Source organism: Camelus ferus, chromosome 9, assembly GCF_009834535.1.
Source record: "Camelus ferus isolate YT-003-E chromosome 9, BCGSAC_Cfer_1.0, whole genome shotgun sequence".
NCBI classification, from domain to species: Eukaryota; Metazoa; Chordata; class Mammalia; order Artiodactyla; family Camelidae; genus Camelus; species Camelus ferus.
Genome location: NC_045704.1, coordinates 25656831 through 25674246, shown reverse-complemented (window position 1 = coordinate 25674246; position 17416 = coordinate 25656831). Strand labels below are relative to the sequence as shown.

Genomic DNA, 17416 nt, shown 5'->3' with positions numbered 1-17416 from the left:
CTTTTAGAAGACTAGAGTTTCTGATTTCCGAGTACCGATTGTCAGTTGATTAAGGTCAATGCTAGTACTTTTTCAGGCTCCTATTGACTGGGACCACGTGATATAAGTGATTGATCCGCCTTAGACACAGGATTGCTAATTTTCCATTGTCGCAGTCCTTTCTACCTAGCGCATTCTTCATCACCCCGTGTTCTTCAGACAGTATGTAAGAAGGCGCCATCTCCCCCCCCCCCACCCCAGGTCCTGTGCTGTTACATTAATGCAGAATTACATCTCTCACTTGTGCAAAAAAGTATTTGTCTCACTGCTGCCTGTCCTCCTTTGTTTTCCAGAGATCACAAAAGCCAGGGATTTAGAATAGCAGATAATAACATACAGTGCATATTATTGATGCTGCTTTAATTGTCTTATTGACAACTCACTTGAACTTGGAGAAGCATGCTAATATTTATCATCCTGTGAACTCATGTGCATTTTCTTGACTAGAGCCGTAATTACAGAAGAATTTTCAAAACTCAGATGTCTGCCCACAACTGCCTCACCTCCCCTCTGTTTGGACAAAGGCTTCCAGACTGCTGCATCACGGGGGAGCTCTCTTTACTCTTTGCCCCTTAAGCTTTGGTGTCCTCTGTAGGCGTCTCCCTCCAGGGGTTGTCTGGCTAACTAACACCTTGACCAGCACCTGGCCCAGGAAAGGAGGCAGAGATAGGACCCACCTGAGTGGCTATAAAGAGGGCCGTGCCCGTCTGGCCTTGGGGCTGCCCGGAGGTTTATGTTTTTTGAAGAGACAGTTGTTTCTTTCCTTTTGGGAAATGCCAATAGAGAATATTAGAAAGATTTAGAACAGGCTGGCGCTGGAATTGAGGCCACCGTGCTGGCTAGGAGGCAAAAATCCGTTCGAGGAAGATTTTGACAAGTTGGAGTTGACAGGTGGGGCCCCCGTGGTCTAACCTGGGACCTTGAGGTCGGATCTCCCGCCCTGCTCCCCCTCATCCGCCAGGCTTCCGCCCCACTGGCCCTCTCTTGGTTCCTTGGGCTCGCCAGGCCTGATCCCATGTGAGGCCATTGGCAGGGCTGTATCCTCTGCCTGGAACCCTCTCGGCTGGCCCCTTCACTGGCCTCTTCTCTTACAACTCAGGTCTCACCAAAGGCCACCTCTTCAGAGAGGCTTTTCCTGGACTTCCTCTTCCTCTGCCCTACCCTGGTCCCCTCCCAGCTCATTGTCCCGTTTTCTTTTCTTTCTTTAATATTTAATCTTCTCCATTTCATCTTAAATTTTTTTTTTTTAATGGAGGTACTGGGGATTGAACCCAGGATCTCATGCATGCTAAGCATGTGCTCTTCCACTGAGCTATACCTCTCCCCCACCTTTTATCTTCTTCACAGGATTTTTCTTTATTGATTTCATTGACGGTTAGTACAAGTTCTGTTCGCATCCTTCCACTAGAACCAGACTCCCTGAGGCCAGGGCCCCTGAGGTCTCCTGATGACTGCTTCCAACACCTAGAACAGTGGCTTCTGATGGCAGCCAATTAATACATATTTTTTGCCAGAATGCTACTTTCCTAAAGAAAACTATGTATTTGGGAGTTTATCCTTGACCTTTGAGAACAATGTCATGTCATCCCATGACGTGCCCTTTGTTCCTTGTTAGAGATGGAGGCTGCAGCTGCGACTTCCTGCTAATGACCAAGAGGTTGCTGTGATCAGGACTCAGAAGGCTGGGTGTCGCTAGATGGAAGATGTGTTAGTGTTATTGCCAAGTCTCTCCCCTCTGGGGGGCGCTGCTCAGTCGAGGGTGTCTTCTGGCCAGTGTCATGGCCTCGGAGGCCTCTTCTCTCAAGCCATTCCCCCTGCCTGTGCCACCTCGTCCGAGGTTGGCCACGCATCTCCGCCACAGCGGCCTCTCCCTTGACATCAGTACGTTGGGCACGGAGAGTTCCTGTCGGGGTCTCTGTCGCTGCTGAGAGCCAGCTGCGTGGGGCCCTGATTAACACGGACGGAGTCGTTAGCGGCTCTGCGTTCTCGTCTTTGGCAGCACTTGATGGGGGTCCCTGGGCAGAGGAGCCGTGGGGCCTGGAGGAGATGCCGTCTTGACTCCCTGATTGGTGAGGCGCTCATCTGACTGATGAGTGAGGTGGAGCCACCCCACTGGCTTCAACAAGACACTCGAATCACAGAGCGTGATTGCAGAAGGGGAGAGAGGACTTTAAACCTATGTCACATCCTGTTGCCCAAGTGACTGCCATCTTGGGGTGCTTTGTGCTGCCCATGCAACTTGCAGAATCTCCTTTCTGAAAGGGTGGGAGATGCGCATCTCCCTCCTCCCCACGAGTCAACAGCAACTGAGAAATCCCCCCCAAAATAAGAGGTGGGGATGAATCTGGGAACGACTTTCCCACAGGTCTCCATTTTCACCTGACTGTCCCACAGAATTCTTCATGGTATAAAATTTCTCCCTTTGACTCATGTTATTTCTTTACTCTGTGCTGAATAGAAATATTTTCTTCCCACGCACATCTTTTCTTCGCTACTGGACTGCAAGTTCCCTGAGGACAGGATTTTCCTTTTCTTCTCTTAGAGTGTCGGTGCTTTGCCAGCCACTAACTCTCCCCCACCCCACAGGGTGTCCGGCACCTGCGGGAGGGGTTGGGGATGGGAGAGGGAAGTAGTGAAACCTTAATAAAGAATTAGGAGCATGAAGTCTTTTGGAATGATTTAGAATGATTTCCCAGTGAATGATTTTATATACCTCTTGGACTAAAAACTATTTGCTATCTAGTTGGTTGGTTTTTTTTTTTCTTTTTCAATTCAGTGATTTAAAAAGTCTGCTAATTATTTTTTAAAAATAAAGATGTAAGACTCTACAAGGGAGGATTGAAATCACTATTACTCAAAGCTAAAACTTTTTGGGGAGTGAAGCTCTTACTGTGAATGGGTTCCGTGATCAGGTGAAATAGGAAATCCCTTGGTGTTGTGCTTCGTGGTGATGACCTGCTGTTATTTGCCTTTGATTAAGGAGGGGCGTCCTGCCTCCCGGCAGAGGGCTAGGTGGAGCCTGGCATGGACGTACTCATGTCTGCCTCCCGGCCTCTCTTCCCCGAGGTCTCCCAGTCTCCAGCTTCCTGTTCAGCTGCTGTGTTTTAGCTCTTTGATTGTGTGCATGCAAATAAAATATGTATGCATGGGCACCACTCTGTGCTCTCATGGCAGCCCATATACAATTAAGAGTCAAATGCAGGATGGAGGCACAAATCTGGGTCTGTTAGTCACTTAGGCAACTTATGACCCCAGCTGGATCTGTTTCCCTATCTGTAAAATGAGAAAGGTGCTTGCAAACTTTGGTAGACAAAAGAATGGTTTGGGAGATTTGTTCAGATTTCCTGTTCTTGGGCCTCACCCCTGAGGGTCCGGTTCTGTAGATGACACATTGTTGTCCGTGGACCCCAGCTGGTCCAGGTGGCCCTTTCCAGTTTTGCTGCAATAGTTTGTGAAATGAACTCGGAGAAGTGGTGAAGCATTAGCAAACCTTGTTTATTGCCTACTTGGTTTTCTCCAGATTGTCCTGAGAAACATTTTGGCAACATTTTGCAAAATAAGAGAGTGTTCCTGGCCACCGTCACAGAAGTAATTCCAGATGCTTATCCTCCTGAGAACCTCTCACTTTGCAGGGCAGGTGATGGCATCAGAAAGCTCCACTCTGGGCAATAGAAGCCCCCCAAATCCTTTATTTGACATCAACCCACTGAGACTTTTTTTCTGGTGCCCCACACATCAAAACTGTGCAAAAATGACCAGGCCTATTCACTCAAGAGCCACATGTAGTGTGGTGGCTGAATCTTTGTGTGTGAATTCAAACCAGATCAGAAACAGTAGAAGATGACAAGGGAGTTACCACAATTGATCATCAGGCTCATTTGTGATTTTAGGACTGTGCAGCCTCAAACAAAACAAAACAAACAACAACAACAACAAAACGCAAACCCTACAAAGCTTGGATGGCTGATAAATCTTCCCATTTCTCTATGGTGAAACTGGGGAGAGGCTCTTGAAAGGTCTAGCTGCAGTGAGCCTGGAAAGAGACTTCTAACCTTTCATCATATAAACTGCTAATTCCACATGAGTTAGAAATACTCCTCGTAACTCCCTAATTGAGCAAGTGGGACAAGATGTTATTAATACTGCTCCAGGTGCATTTGACTTTTGACCTTGGCCAGCGGTGGTTCTGAGAAGCCATTATTTCTGATGCCTGTTAGATTTCACCCTTTAACAAGGAAGCCCCTGCTGTTAACGGATGTCTAGTCCTTTTGTCTTTTTAGCACTCCTCTCCAGAAGTTTGGTGACATTAAGCAGGAAGGGACAAATCATCACCACGCGCCGATTTCATATCAAATAAAAGAACTCAATTTGCTGCCAAATGTGGGTTTAACCTCTCCCAGATCTTTGGTCGTGCATAATTAATGTATCGTTCAGCATTTGACTTTTGTGCTTTTCACACAGATTTGATCTTAAAGGATGCTCTGGGTCCTGCGCTCACAGAAGCACATTCAGCTTATTTCATGGGTTTTGCCTTTGGGTTTGGGGGATGCCCTTGCCTGAATTTTCCCAAAGAAAATGAGCTGTATGGATCAAATACCCTCTCCCTTTAAGTCTTCAACAAACACTGACTCAGTGCCTAGCACCGTGCCCCCAAATGGTTGGAAGTGAATGTTGTGTTCCAGCCACAAATGCTAATACCAACGCTAGAGATGGGGTTGGGGGCGGGAAAAAGGGGAAGGAGGCTGTCTGTATTGCTCCACTGTGGCATGCTTTACGGGTCACTTCACATGTGTTTTCTCGCTGAATCTTCAGCCGTCCTGTGAGGTAGGGTCATTGTCTGATTTTTCCAAACAAGGAACCTGGGCTCAGAGTGCAGGTGACTTACCAAAACCCACACTCAGAGCAAGTGGCTGCATCCTGGTGGATATACCCTGTCCCTGCCCACGGAATCTCTCTTTCCCGCTGTGCTGTTTATTTCATGACAGTGATTGCTCAGATTCGGTCAAAGGAGCAGAGCGGGCGCTGCTGGGTGCCCTGGAGAACAGCCCTAGCTGCCCTCTGCCTCCTTAGAGAGTGGAGGGAGAAGGCCGGGTAGAGGCTAGGTGGAGGCCAGGTGAACAGTTCACAAAGCCACCAGTCTGCAGTGCCTTTTCCTGGGGAAGCAGCCAGCAGAGTGATCACGCAAAACCTTCTTTATGCCCACTGTGGGGAGTGTTTCGGGGGACATCCTTTAAACGGCTTCCTCTCCGGGCAAAGACAAGCACTTTCTGAATCTGCCCTCTTGCCAAGCAGACGAGATGTAAGAACATGTTTTCTATTGATTTTTAAAAGCAATTCAGGACCCAACTGGTAATAATAGGTGTGACCTGTGCCGTTTTCCAGGCAGTCACAAGCAGCTTGGAGCCTTGTTGTGCGACTCTGATGTTTGGGATGTGCATTCTTTGAAGATTACTTCTAAAGCAAGGCGTCCAAATCCTTAATTCACGATTCTGTCTATTCCTGTGGTGTTTACATTCCACCATGGCAGAAGATCACTGTAAAAAAGGAAGATGAAAATGCACTTTTAAAAAGGGCTTTCTTGCGCAGGCTTCCTTCAAAGACCCTACCCCTGTCCCCTCTTGGTGATGCTGAGGTCTGTGTTTCATCTGCAGAGAACATATACATTAGTGGTGATTTAAAGGTTTGTCACATTATTGTGACACATTCAGGCTGAGTTCTTGGGGCACTGAGCCGCGAGGAGCTGGTGCGATCTCGGGGTGTTCGGGCATGTCTCTCTGGCATCTGTCTCTGAAGAGCTTTCCTATATTTTGTTAAGGAGCGTTGTCTGCCCTTTGCTGGAAGTCGGTTCTGCAAGGGTCTTGGGAAAGTGGCTGGTGGAGCTGATTGATTTGGCCAGAGAACAGAGCAGGGCTTTGCCTGTTCTGGGCAGTAAGAGAGGAGTACTGCTTCTGCTTAGAGAAGTCTTCGAGCTTTGGAGTCTGAGAGTGAGAGCAATGTGTGACACAGGGCCAGTTAAGGCCACTTGATTCCCTGGACACCGGAACGACGACGTTTTCTCTCTTCTCTACACCCTTCCCCGAGCTTTTCAAAAAGGCACTAGAACATATAGTAAATGGAAGGACAGAGTTAGTTTTGATTTTTCCAACCATGAATGTTTTGATGCCCTGATTTTTTTTGTAGGTAGTGGGGCAGGTATCAAGTGTCAAATACTTAAAAGCACGGCTTAATTTTTTTTGTTGTTGTCTCTGCATTTCAGCGGGAGTCTTCAAGGCACATGTGATCTGTCCATCATGTCACCCAGGGCTTTAGTTCATGGCCTCCCTTGATGAGCATTAAGGGTCTATCCATCCCCTGATTTTCTCCCAAGTCAGCAATAACTTGTCGGTGGGGAGCCTGGGCTGTCTGATCATGGGGTCCTCTCTGGGGAACCTTGGGTGTCAGGGATTAGGGGTGGGCATAATTCTATATATCGGCATGGCTGGAGGCCAACCAGAAAATATTTCTGATGCAGTTTAAATCACCCAGGATTTTTTTTTTTTCGTTAACTGGACAATTATGAAATGATGGCTCATGGTAGAACTCAAGACAAGCCCTCACAGACACACAGACGTAGAAGACAAGCAGAAAACAAGACAGACGCACAGACAAAGAAAACAAACTTACGGTTACCAGTGAGGGGAAGGGACTGGGAGGGGATAAACTGGGAATTCGAGATTTGCAGATACCAACTACTATATATAAAATACATTAACAGCAAGTTTCTACTGTATAGCACAGTGACCTATAGTCAATATCTTGTAGTAACCGAGAATGAAAAAATATGAAAATGAATATAGGTATGTATATGTATGACTGGAACATTGTGCTGTACACCAGAAATTGATGTAACATTGTAAAATGGCTATACTTCAATAAAAAAAATTTAAAAAAAGAGGCTCTCAAATCCCATATGGTTATGGTGGGTGCAAATGATCTTAGAGAAAGGTTCAGGCTTTCTGCACACTGACTCTTCCTATAATGTTGAGAAAGCAGCATGTGCGCAGGAACACGCAGGTGTCTGATGTACGGTCCCCATGGCCCTTTAAAGAAGTCTCCTTAACATTTGCTGGTTGTTCAAGGGATGGTTTGGCCTTGAGATAAAGAACGATCGTTAGATTCTTCCACCTTTAAAAACACCCTAAGGAATAGTCCTTGAAATTTCTGGTGGCCATGGCTGGCTTTGGCCATAGACCACACCGCCAGTCTCCCCGGGCCCTGGGTGCGCAGAGGCAGCTAAGGAAGGGGCTCTGGGATGCGGAAGAGGCCGGGGTGTGTGTGCAGGGGCCAGGAGGCTTTGCCCCTTCTGTCTCTTTCACATCAACAGCCTTCTTCAGGGCCGCGGAAATTGATGTTGGGACGTATTAATGTGTTTTCTTGATGAAATAAGCTTGAGAGGCACGTGCCTCTCTTTTCTTTGCAAAGGCATGACCCATGAGGTCTGTGACATCTGTAACTGGAAGCCTCAACAATCGAACGTAAAGGTACCTAGAAAATGGGAGCCTTTGCCCGGATAATGGCATGGCTAAGGCATGGAGGTGGGATGGAGACTGAGACGGGTAGATTTTTGGTCAGCTCCCTGACAAATTAGCTTAGTAGTTTCCAAAGTTGTGCTTTTTTTTTTTTTTTAATTATACCTGTATAGGCTCAGTAGAAGAGAAAGATTCTTACCTATGGGAATATTTAGAGCATATCTAATTATTTTAAAAAGTTGCTGTGATTCTCATGAAAGTAACTGAATTTTAACTTCATTGATTTTGTAGTTCTTTAAAGAAGGTGGAGAGTATTTTGAGATGATGGTGATGATGATGATCAATAGAGAGCCGGAGAGATTTGGCATCCGTTCCAGAAGCCGCTCCCACAGTGCTCATTCCAGTTGGGACTTTTGCCCCGGAGGCAAATCCTCGCCCCTCGGGGGCCCTCATTTCATCAGCCTCGTAACCGCAGGGAGACCCTCCTCGTCAAATGTGGAGAGGGATCCTAGCTGGTGTTTCCAGAGGGCAGTGTGAATGATAAATACTGTTAATATTCAGAAGCAAGAATTGATTTAAAAAATGTGCCTTTGATTCACTAATCTCTGACATTGAGACATTTTTTGAAGTCTGTTGCTATAATTAGAATTCTATAAGCCATTTTATGTCTCTATCAAAATTTTAAGAGACATAGAAAATTTAAGGTTTTTTTGGGCTTATCATTCATCATATCAACGCAAATCATTTTGCAGTTTGGGCTTCAGTGTAGGGCAGTATTTTGGGCCCAGGGACTCGATCTGTCACTGAGGCTGAATCGACAGCAGCCAGTCCCCTGCCCTCACACCACACGGCAGAGCTGGGATTCTAAAAATTGCTCCTAGAATTGTGTTTCTGCCGTGTTTTGATTTGCTCTTTGCGGCTGAAGTGGGGGGGCTGGATGAACCAGCGAGAGGTGAACGTGTCGTTCAGAGCCTGTGACTTCCCTGCCTGTTGGCTGTGCTTGTGTGTCGGGGCAGGGCACGGGGCTAGAGGGAAGGGCCCGGGAGGCTCGGTTTCTGGGGACATTGGGGTAGCACGACAGCCTCAGCCGGGCTCAGGTGAGTCACGGCTGCGCTTCGAGATGGGTAATTGGTGGCATGTGTTCCGGGAGCCATGCGAGAGCCCTTCCTTAGTCACAGGGAAGGAGAACACGTATTGCAAATAAAAGCCGCATCAGATTAGTGAGTCAGAAAAGACGCTAATCCCAACCCGATGCTTAATTTCTACGTTTTTCCTTCCTAAAGCAGAAGCTGTTCCTGTTCTTTTTTTTTTTTTTTCAAATCAGTTTGCAAAAGGACTGATATAACCACAATTGGAAAGGGGGTGGGGGGGCCGTGTCACCATTGCACTATGACGATTAGCATGAAGATGAGTTGCACTTTAGCTGGGCTGAAACTTGTTCGTAACAGAATGTTAAATACTTAGTGAAAAGAAAGATTATGTCTATCTAGTTACACCATTCCTTGATATATGCTCCATGTCAGAGTGCCATTGTCTCCTGGGTAAAGACGGAGAGTTCAAATACCCACTATCTCTTCCCCTGGTGCTCCAACTGCTCCGCTTTGAAGTTTTTATAATCCATCTGTCATCTTCTAGCAAGGAGGGCACATGTTCTGTACCACTCAATTACAGAATTCTCCTTTGCCAGCTCCAGTGAGACAGGAAAGAATGTTATGGGTGGTTGAGAGAAACTGTCAGATATACTAAATTCCTAGGATTCATATGGACGGTGTTATTCCAGGGTAGGAACACAGCCCGCCTATTGTTCAAGTGCATTAGGGATACATTTGGCGTTGGGGTAGAGATCCTTTGATTTCTTTTTTTTTTTTTCTCTTCTCTTCCGGAGCGTTGTCTTAAATTTGATTGTTCGTGTTTGGGGAAAAAAAAAAAGATCACTCAAACCTCCTCTGGAATGTGGACCTTCAAATGCGGATTGAAAATGTGACATTTGTTTTAGCTAACAAGGAGTCAGTGACCCAACTGTGCAGAAATTTGCGAAGTATCGGAATGCTTTTGTTTTTGTGGTTTCACTTTAGTGAAATAGGATTTTACTTGGGCTTGATAGAAGATGGTGACTGGATGCAGCCTGATCTCCATAGAAATAATTTTCATCATCTTGCAAACTGAAAGCCTGAGCATTAAACGCTCTGCCATCTGGTGAGAGCGGAGAAAAGTTAGCCCTGGATGGAAAAGTCTTTAAAATGGGTTATTTTATTTAAAGACAGTCTACCTTGGAGGGGTTAGTGTTGCTGGATAGCATGTTAACTTCTCACTCATTGAGTCACGGGTGGTTAAATTCGTTGTCTTATGTGAAATGAGTTTGATGATCTCAGCTTAGCCTCTAGTGGGTATTAATTCACATTATGAAATATCCCAGAATAATTTAGCACCGTGTGGCACAATTTGCATTTTTACTCAAGATAGGGGCAATGATAGTGTCTGTGGATATATTCTTTTTTTTTTTTTTTTCTTTTCATTCAAAAGAAGACAGCTCTCCTTTGTGGCTTTCAGGGTGATTGTGGGGTTACTATTATTAATTTGTTGGGAGCATATGGCTTAAGAGCCTGAGAATAAGACATTCTAGCCTGGCACTAAAACCTCACAAGAGATATTTGCCGGGACATAATGACAGTGGAGATGGACTAGGATCTCATGACCCTGCCCAGAGTTGGCATATCCTCCACGCACATGCATCTCCACACAGGAGGACACACAGGAGCCTGAGGACACGAATTAGGGTGGATGCATCCAGCTTGGAGGACTCCACGTGTCCCACAACGTGTAAAAGGATTCTTCCCCCTTTACAAAACAGGAAGGTTTTCCAGAAATGCAAGACACTATTACAATAATTAATTTAGTGAAACTTCTTAAATCTGATCTTCTGTTCAAACTAATAATGGAAGGATGGGGTAGCTCGATGTCGTTAATTGAAATCTGGAGACAATAAAAAAATGTCTTTCTGCAACTTCAATACAGCAGTCTGGAACTGTCGGGTCAGGCTGTGAACCAATTTTCTTCTCATTACTTTTGATTTTGGAGTCAATACAAATTTCATCAGTGATTGTAGGGTGCAGATCCTCGTCTGCATGGACCCTGTCACGGGAGAATATGTGCACTCGGCTTCAAGATTTACGGAAAAGCAGTGCTGGCGAGTCAGGAGAGGGAGGAAGGGAAATGCTCCTTCACGGGGCCGCCTTGCTCGGGGTGATTGGCGGGAGGGAGACGCGGGGCTGGGGAGAGGGCGGGGGGAGGGGTGCCCGGGGTCTCTCCGGGAGCCTCTGCAGGCCGGCCAGCTGGTCGCGGCCCCTGCTCGCCTGTTTCTCTCTTGGGCAAACTGCTCCTTTGCTTCCAGACCTGTGTCTTTAGCCCAAGTTTCTCCTTCTCCCACGTCTCCATTTACAGATGTGGCGAGAGTATTCCCGCAGCACACGGAACTGAAGGCCCCACAGAAAGTTAATTGCAGGGAAGAGGAAAAGGGAGTCTCAACTTTGCAGGAGTTAGTGAGATTTTGAAAGCATCCCGGGCAAAGGAGTCTTTTGTGTGGAAATGGAGATCCAGGATGTCTCTCGCGATCCCTCATTTTTCCTGCATCCAATTTGCATCTTTGCAAGTCATAGGATCAGCCCATCTATCATTAGGTATTGGCTTAATTGGACATTTTTTACGAGCCCGGTTTGCTATTTATGTTAAAAGCAATTCGCAGAAATGCCCTTTCTTCATGATTCGGTATTGGCAATAGCGACGTATGTTTAATCACATTTTCCATGAGTAATTATCTAATTCACATGATTACCAATATAAAACAGGAAAATAGAAGAGGGGCTTAACTCAGTCCTGCTTGGGCGGTGACACAGACATGCAGAGACCCGGGCGAGGGCGAATGTTCACTGGCTCTGGTTTTCCTCTGTGATATCGTGGAGATTTTTATTAGCAACAGGAGCTCTCTGAAGCTGGGCATGTGTGAGAGAGAGAGGCTATTTGGAATTCTGTTATAATGCGGTTTGAGGTTCACTCTGTCTGCTTGGGTTCTTAACGTTTGGGGCTGTCCTTTTTGAAGATTTCCGGGAGACGGAGGTCACATTTTTTATTCATGTTGAAAAATATTCATTTATCAGTATTGGTGCCACTGTAAACAAGTGATAAAGTGACAACATTTACAACAGTAAAACTGACAGCATTTACTTTAATTTTCTGTCATTTTGGTAATTATATCAATCAAGACCCAAAACTAAAATGATATTTTAGCATGCAGTAAGAAATGAGGAATTCAGATCTTAAAAGACCATTACAATTAGCTTTGAAATGTTCGCCATTTTACCATAATTGTTTCATATAGCTTATATGTCTTCATTTACAGCCGAATATTCTGTTGATCTTTTATAAACAAAGTAGCACCCATCTGCTCCTTGAGACACTCCTGGCGCCTATTCATTGCAAAAATAATACATGTCCTAATGACTTCCACATATTTTGAAATCTCCCTTTTGAAATTGGTCTTGGCAGATTATTTGCAGGTACTTGAGTTGCATCTGTTTGCAATTTTGCAAATGCGGAAGACTTTAATGTTGAGCGCTGCAAGAGGGCTATTTTAATCCTCAGATAACATTGGCTGTCATCAAAAGCCACATTTATCTTTTCGAAGGTGGGGCAAATGTTTAATGTTAAAAGACAGTAAAAGGTCAAGGCCAAGGCTGAGGTCTGAATATTTTCCTTTTATTCGCCATGCCTTCTGCGGGCTCTCCCTTGCATTTCTTTTCATTTAAGTTTTAGCTTCATACCCATTGCCAAGAGGATGTTTTGCTGATAAAATGAAAGATCAGGAAGAGAGTAAATCTGAAATAATTGTGAACTCCGGGCTCTTGGGCTCATTACCACCATGTGGCTAGCAGCTGACCAGCTTTAGGTTGACTGTGTTTAGAATGAAGAACTAAACAGCGTGGTGCTGGAGAAAACCCCGGGCCGTGATGCCGTGGCTGGCCTGCCTCCCAGGAGATGCGGGCACTCTTCGGAGGGGAGGTGGTCACTGTAGGGGCCAGTTTATGGTCATCTAGCTGATGCTGCTCCCGGGAAGACCCACCTGCCACCTGCACTCAGGGAGTCAAGCTGGGGCTTGTGTCTCCTTTGTTCAAGCTCTGGAGCCCAGAAAACGGAAGTTAGGTGAATGATATTTTCAGAATGCTGTCTTTGACCTGGTCGAGGCGGAGCGTGTGGAGCGAGGGATCTTCTCACTGGTGTTATCAGACCCTCTCAGAGCTGAGGTGGCCACCAGGGCCACTTCTGCTGCCGTGTGGCCCTGGATCTGCTGCTCTCCTTCCCCGTCTTCTCTCCAGTCCCCACGCTGTAGGGGTGCCATGTGAGAGTAACCCAAGGTGTTGGCTCTCCCTCTGGTCACCATTTTGGCCATGAATGTCCCCTCAGAGAACGAGGAGCTAGGCCATTTTGGCAGGTTGAATAGAAGTCGTCGGCCATGGAAACATCAGTGGCTGCAAATGGGATGACCCCTTCGGGGACAGCCACACAACCTACAAACCCAGCTCACATCCAAGCCACTTCCAGTGACTCTGGTGACCGAAGGGCTTTAAAACCAAAATCTGCTCCATCCTCCTAATCTGAAAGAAGAGCCAGCTTGGCGGACAAGGTCTTGAGGCTGACCTTCCAAGGAGGGGCGAGGCGGGGAGTGCTCCTCACGCTGTTTCTGCACGCTGTTTCTGGGGCTCTTTCTGGCAACTTACGTTTAACACACAGTGGAAAATACCTTTGGGGCAGAAAGGGAAAGTATAGTAGATGTGTTATTTACAGAGTTATTTAGCACTGCTCCTCATCAGCGGGGGCCTTGGTCATCTCAACAGATCGGCACATTCAATAGAAGCATGGTTTACAAATGTAGATTTCTGTGTTACTGGGTTCTTTAGTACATAAGTCTCATATATTACACTTATTATTATTACATTGGAATAAGCACACGATTAAAAATACTACAGGTTTCTGGTCATTTGTTTAAAGACAAGCAGATCACCCGAAACCTCTGATATTTCCGAGGGTAAATCTGAGAGAACCTTGTAGCCACTCAGGATCTCCTTTTTAATTTGATTTAATTTTTTGCAGGGTGGTGGTGGCGGTGATTTTGCATGGAACAGGAACAGGCATCGGATGTCTGCTTTTTCTGCGTCATTTATATTCTGATGCTTTCACATGTGGGTGATTACACTTTAAAGAGAAAAGACCTCACACTCTTCTGAGGATCAAAAATTTCAAGTTGCAGAAGTGATACATTGGGGAGCAGGGCTGTAGTTCTTCCCTTACAGAAAAAAAAAAAAAATGCCGCAGCAGGGTTCCAGGGCAGGGGTCCAAGTGAGGTCCTGGACGTGGGGACGTGTTAGGGACGCAGATTCTCAGGCCCACCTCAGACCCATGGCACCAGAAACTCTGTGCAGGGGGCCCAGCGGTGTGTTTTAATAAACCCTCCAGGAGATTCGGATGTAGCTAATGTCTGAGAACCACTGCCTTAGGGCACGTAACATGGGCGTGGCTTTTCCAAGACTCAGGTGTATCCCCTCTGCACCCCACACCCCTGTGTATACTCTGGAACCTTCCTCATCTCCTAAGCCACCGCCAGCCTTTTGAGCCAATAAGCTGTGCCATTTGGCTGTGTTGTTTGGTTAAAATAAAAGGACAGATGAGTGGTCATTAGTGACTTTCCCCCTTTGCCTCTTGGAGTTGACTTGCTGGGGTTTCTTTCTAAAGTTTACCACTCGATCATTAGGATGTCGAAAATATAGAGGTGACTGCCAATGTCTTACTTATATTTATTTCAAACATGAGTTCTGGAGCGTTCCATCCATCTGTACTGCAACAGGTCAGTCACATGTCTGCTCTTGGACCTTCCCGTCCTGCCTTGTGTGGGGCCATGGGTGTCTCCCTGTCCAGGGTGGGAGCATCAGCATGGCTGTTCACGCACAGGAAATACCCACATTTCATGGAGTCACTCAGTGGTCTGTTTGGATTTTGCTGGCTAGGGTAAGAGGATTCTGTGTCCCATTGCAGAGCTTCTGCTGGCATTTTTTGTGTGTGTTGGGGGGTGGGCACAAAAAATCACAATTGTATGATCACCATGAGGTGCCAGGAGGAGAGGCTGGTGGCCAAGGCCAGACTCGTTGTCTTGAGGGCGTTGGCTTTTCTCAAACAGCTTATTACCTGGTCATGAGATAAACTCCCGGTGCCGAGTTTAGGATGGAATCAGGATGAAGTTCATTGGCGACTCACAGTGTTGCTACTGAGGGTCCTTCTCTAGGTTGGAAACTGACAGAGCGAGGGTTCTGGTGAGGAAATCACATCCCAGGCACCAGCTGTGGCCACCATACTGAAGGTGGGGTCCCTGGTGAGGGAGCCTCGGGCCCCCAGAGGAGGAGACGGGGGACCGGTGGCCATGCCCTGCGTGCCTGAAACCAGTCCTGCTACCCCGGACAGAAGGGAGACCAAGACTGGGTGCCCTGACCCTCCCGTTTACCCCAGTCTAGGCCTCTCCAAATGTGGCTCGCACCCCATGAGACAGTTTTAGCTGATACGTAGATTTACAGTTTTAACAGTTGGGTATTTTAAGATCTACTAGAAAAATATAACTAGCACACATCCTAACTGTGATTTCACAGATGTTATTGCTTAAGATGAGGCTAATTTTTTTTTAAAAGTGAGTTGATTTAAAGTTAATTTAAAGAAGAGTATTAGGTAAATAACAGTCCAGGTGGCACGAGATGTGGCGGGGACTGTGAAGGTGCCTTGTGGCTGACCGAGGTGTGGGAGCAAAGGCAGCGGGTGCTCAGGGACCCTCCTTGGCCATCCCCGGCGCACGTTTTGTTGATATGAGTCCCACCCACCCCTCGTGTTTCACGCTGCTTGTGGGTGCACTTCTGCGTCTTGTTGGCAATGCAATTACTGGCACTGTGGGAGGTCTGCAGGTTCAAAGCTAGCGGTGAGAAATCTAGTTCACCCCATTTAGAAACGTGGGTTTGGTTGAGGTGGCGACGATGGTGTTTCATCCAAGAAAAGCCGCACCCTCCCCTGGAAGATGAGTAAGGACTGAGCTCAGTGCCCCTCCCTCAGCAGAGAGACCCCAGAGGAGCGGGCTGAGCCTGGTGCTTCCATCCCTCCCACCGTGGCCACCCAGGACATGGGTCCTTGAGGTCCAGCGGGAAAGAGGCAGGCACTGAACCATCCCACTGAATGTTCCAGATGGATCAAGAGGACAGAAACTCGTGTGCTGAGTAACTCTGGGCTGACATGCAGTCCAAGTGTAGGGATTTTGTTGACTCAGGGGCCACAGGAATGTCCTTCCTAGTGCCGTGCCACGGGCTGGGTTTGCTCTTAGTGTTTCAGGGCTGTGGGTTGGGGAGGACTGTGAGAATGAGCAGCCAGGCACCCCAGGGCCCCCACGCTGCCCCGGGAGGGAGGGATCGGCAGTGGTCGCAGGCTCGGAAAAGCAATGTGGCCAGAGGCTGGACATCTCCCTGTGGCACTGGGTGGCTGGTGAAAATGGAGGTGCAGTGAGGTCACTTCCCTGCAGCGGTGGGGATGCGGTGCGGAGCAGGGCACCCTGTGGGGAGGCGGCTGTCCGACTCTGCTGTGCTCACAGGCAGCCTCCTTCTCTGCAGCCAGATAGCTGGCGGGGGTTGGTTGATTGAGTATGAGACTCTGGTGACGTGTGGTTTCTGCCCTCACGGAGTTTACTATGCAGATGAAGAGGCAAGAACCACCCCGGGGAAATGACCTGTCCAAGGCTAGTGTGCCAGGGCCGCCCATCAGGTGTGGAGAAGATAGACGACCCCACGGAGTGGACAGGGGTGAGGGCAGGCGTCCCCCCAAAATTGGCCCACAAACAGGCAGGGCGGGGTGCAGGACACGGGCCCTGAGGAGGAGGTGGGGAGGAGGGATGGGAACGTGTGCATTTCCTTTGTGGCACACAGCAAAGGCTCAAAACGTATTTGTTAAAGTGAACTGAATCGAACCAGAGCCTGGCCAGGTATGTGAGTAAGAGCTGGCCGCCAGTATAGTTATTTCTTGGGGCCCTGCCCCATGTCAGCATCTGGAACGCGGGACCGTGACACAGCCCGTGACTGCCCCTGGCCTCACCCGCACTCCCAGGCTGTCCCCGGTGGAGTCACAGCCGGGCCCTCGGGGACTCCCGGAGACTCCTGCTCCTTTATTAACTCGGTGTCGGAGGAGTTGCCCGAGCTGAGGAAGGAGGGGAATTAAAAATAATGGGGTGTGTGCGTATCTGTGAAAGTGAAGATATAAAGGTAAATGCTACCATGAACCAGGGTGTTATTCTCAGCCCAGTGATTCCAGTATTCTGTACGTTGAGGTCTTTTCTGAATCACTGCCCCACTCAGTCCCATGTCAGAAATTTATTTGCGCTAATCAAATTTTCAGCTACTCATTCTGTTGCAAGAAGTCTCCTATAGCCAAATGTGTGTGTGTGTGTGTTTTCATGTATTTGTGGATTAAAATCAGCCCCTGCCTTTCCATTGTTGTCTGTCTCTAACTAAATTAAAAGCTTTTCCCTGAATCTTTACTGAGGCAACTTTCTAGTAAGAAAGTCCCAGACTGAGCTAGGCTGAAATTTAAACACACACACACACACACACACACACACACTTCAGACTCACTCTGGAAAACTGCAAGAGAAAATAAAAATACTCAACAATCCAGAAACACAGGAAAGAAACTTTCAGTTTTTTTTTTTACTTCCAAGTTTGGCAGCCTGGTGAACTTGAAAGGTTAGCTATTAATAAGCATAATCAGATCTTTCTTTCTGTCCATATTTAATTCAAATG

At 47.2% G+C, this 17416-nt stretch overlaps 1 protein-coding gene and 1 long non-coding RNA gene across 2 annotated transcripts in view; one reads left to right on the top strand and one right to left on the bottom strand.

Annotated features, from left to right (window-relative positions):
- Positions 1-17416, top strand: part of ZNF536 (zinc finger protein 536) — a 276649-nt gene that overhangs the window by 12950 nt on the left and 246283 nt on the right.
- Positions 1335-16547, bottom strand: LOC116665720. Its single transcript, XR_004322369.1, has 3 exons — positions 15738-16547; positions 15215-15217; positions 1335-1346 (listed from the first exon to the last, which is right to left on the bottom strand). It is a non-coding gene; the product is annotated as an uncharacterized LOC116665720 (long non-coding RNA).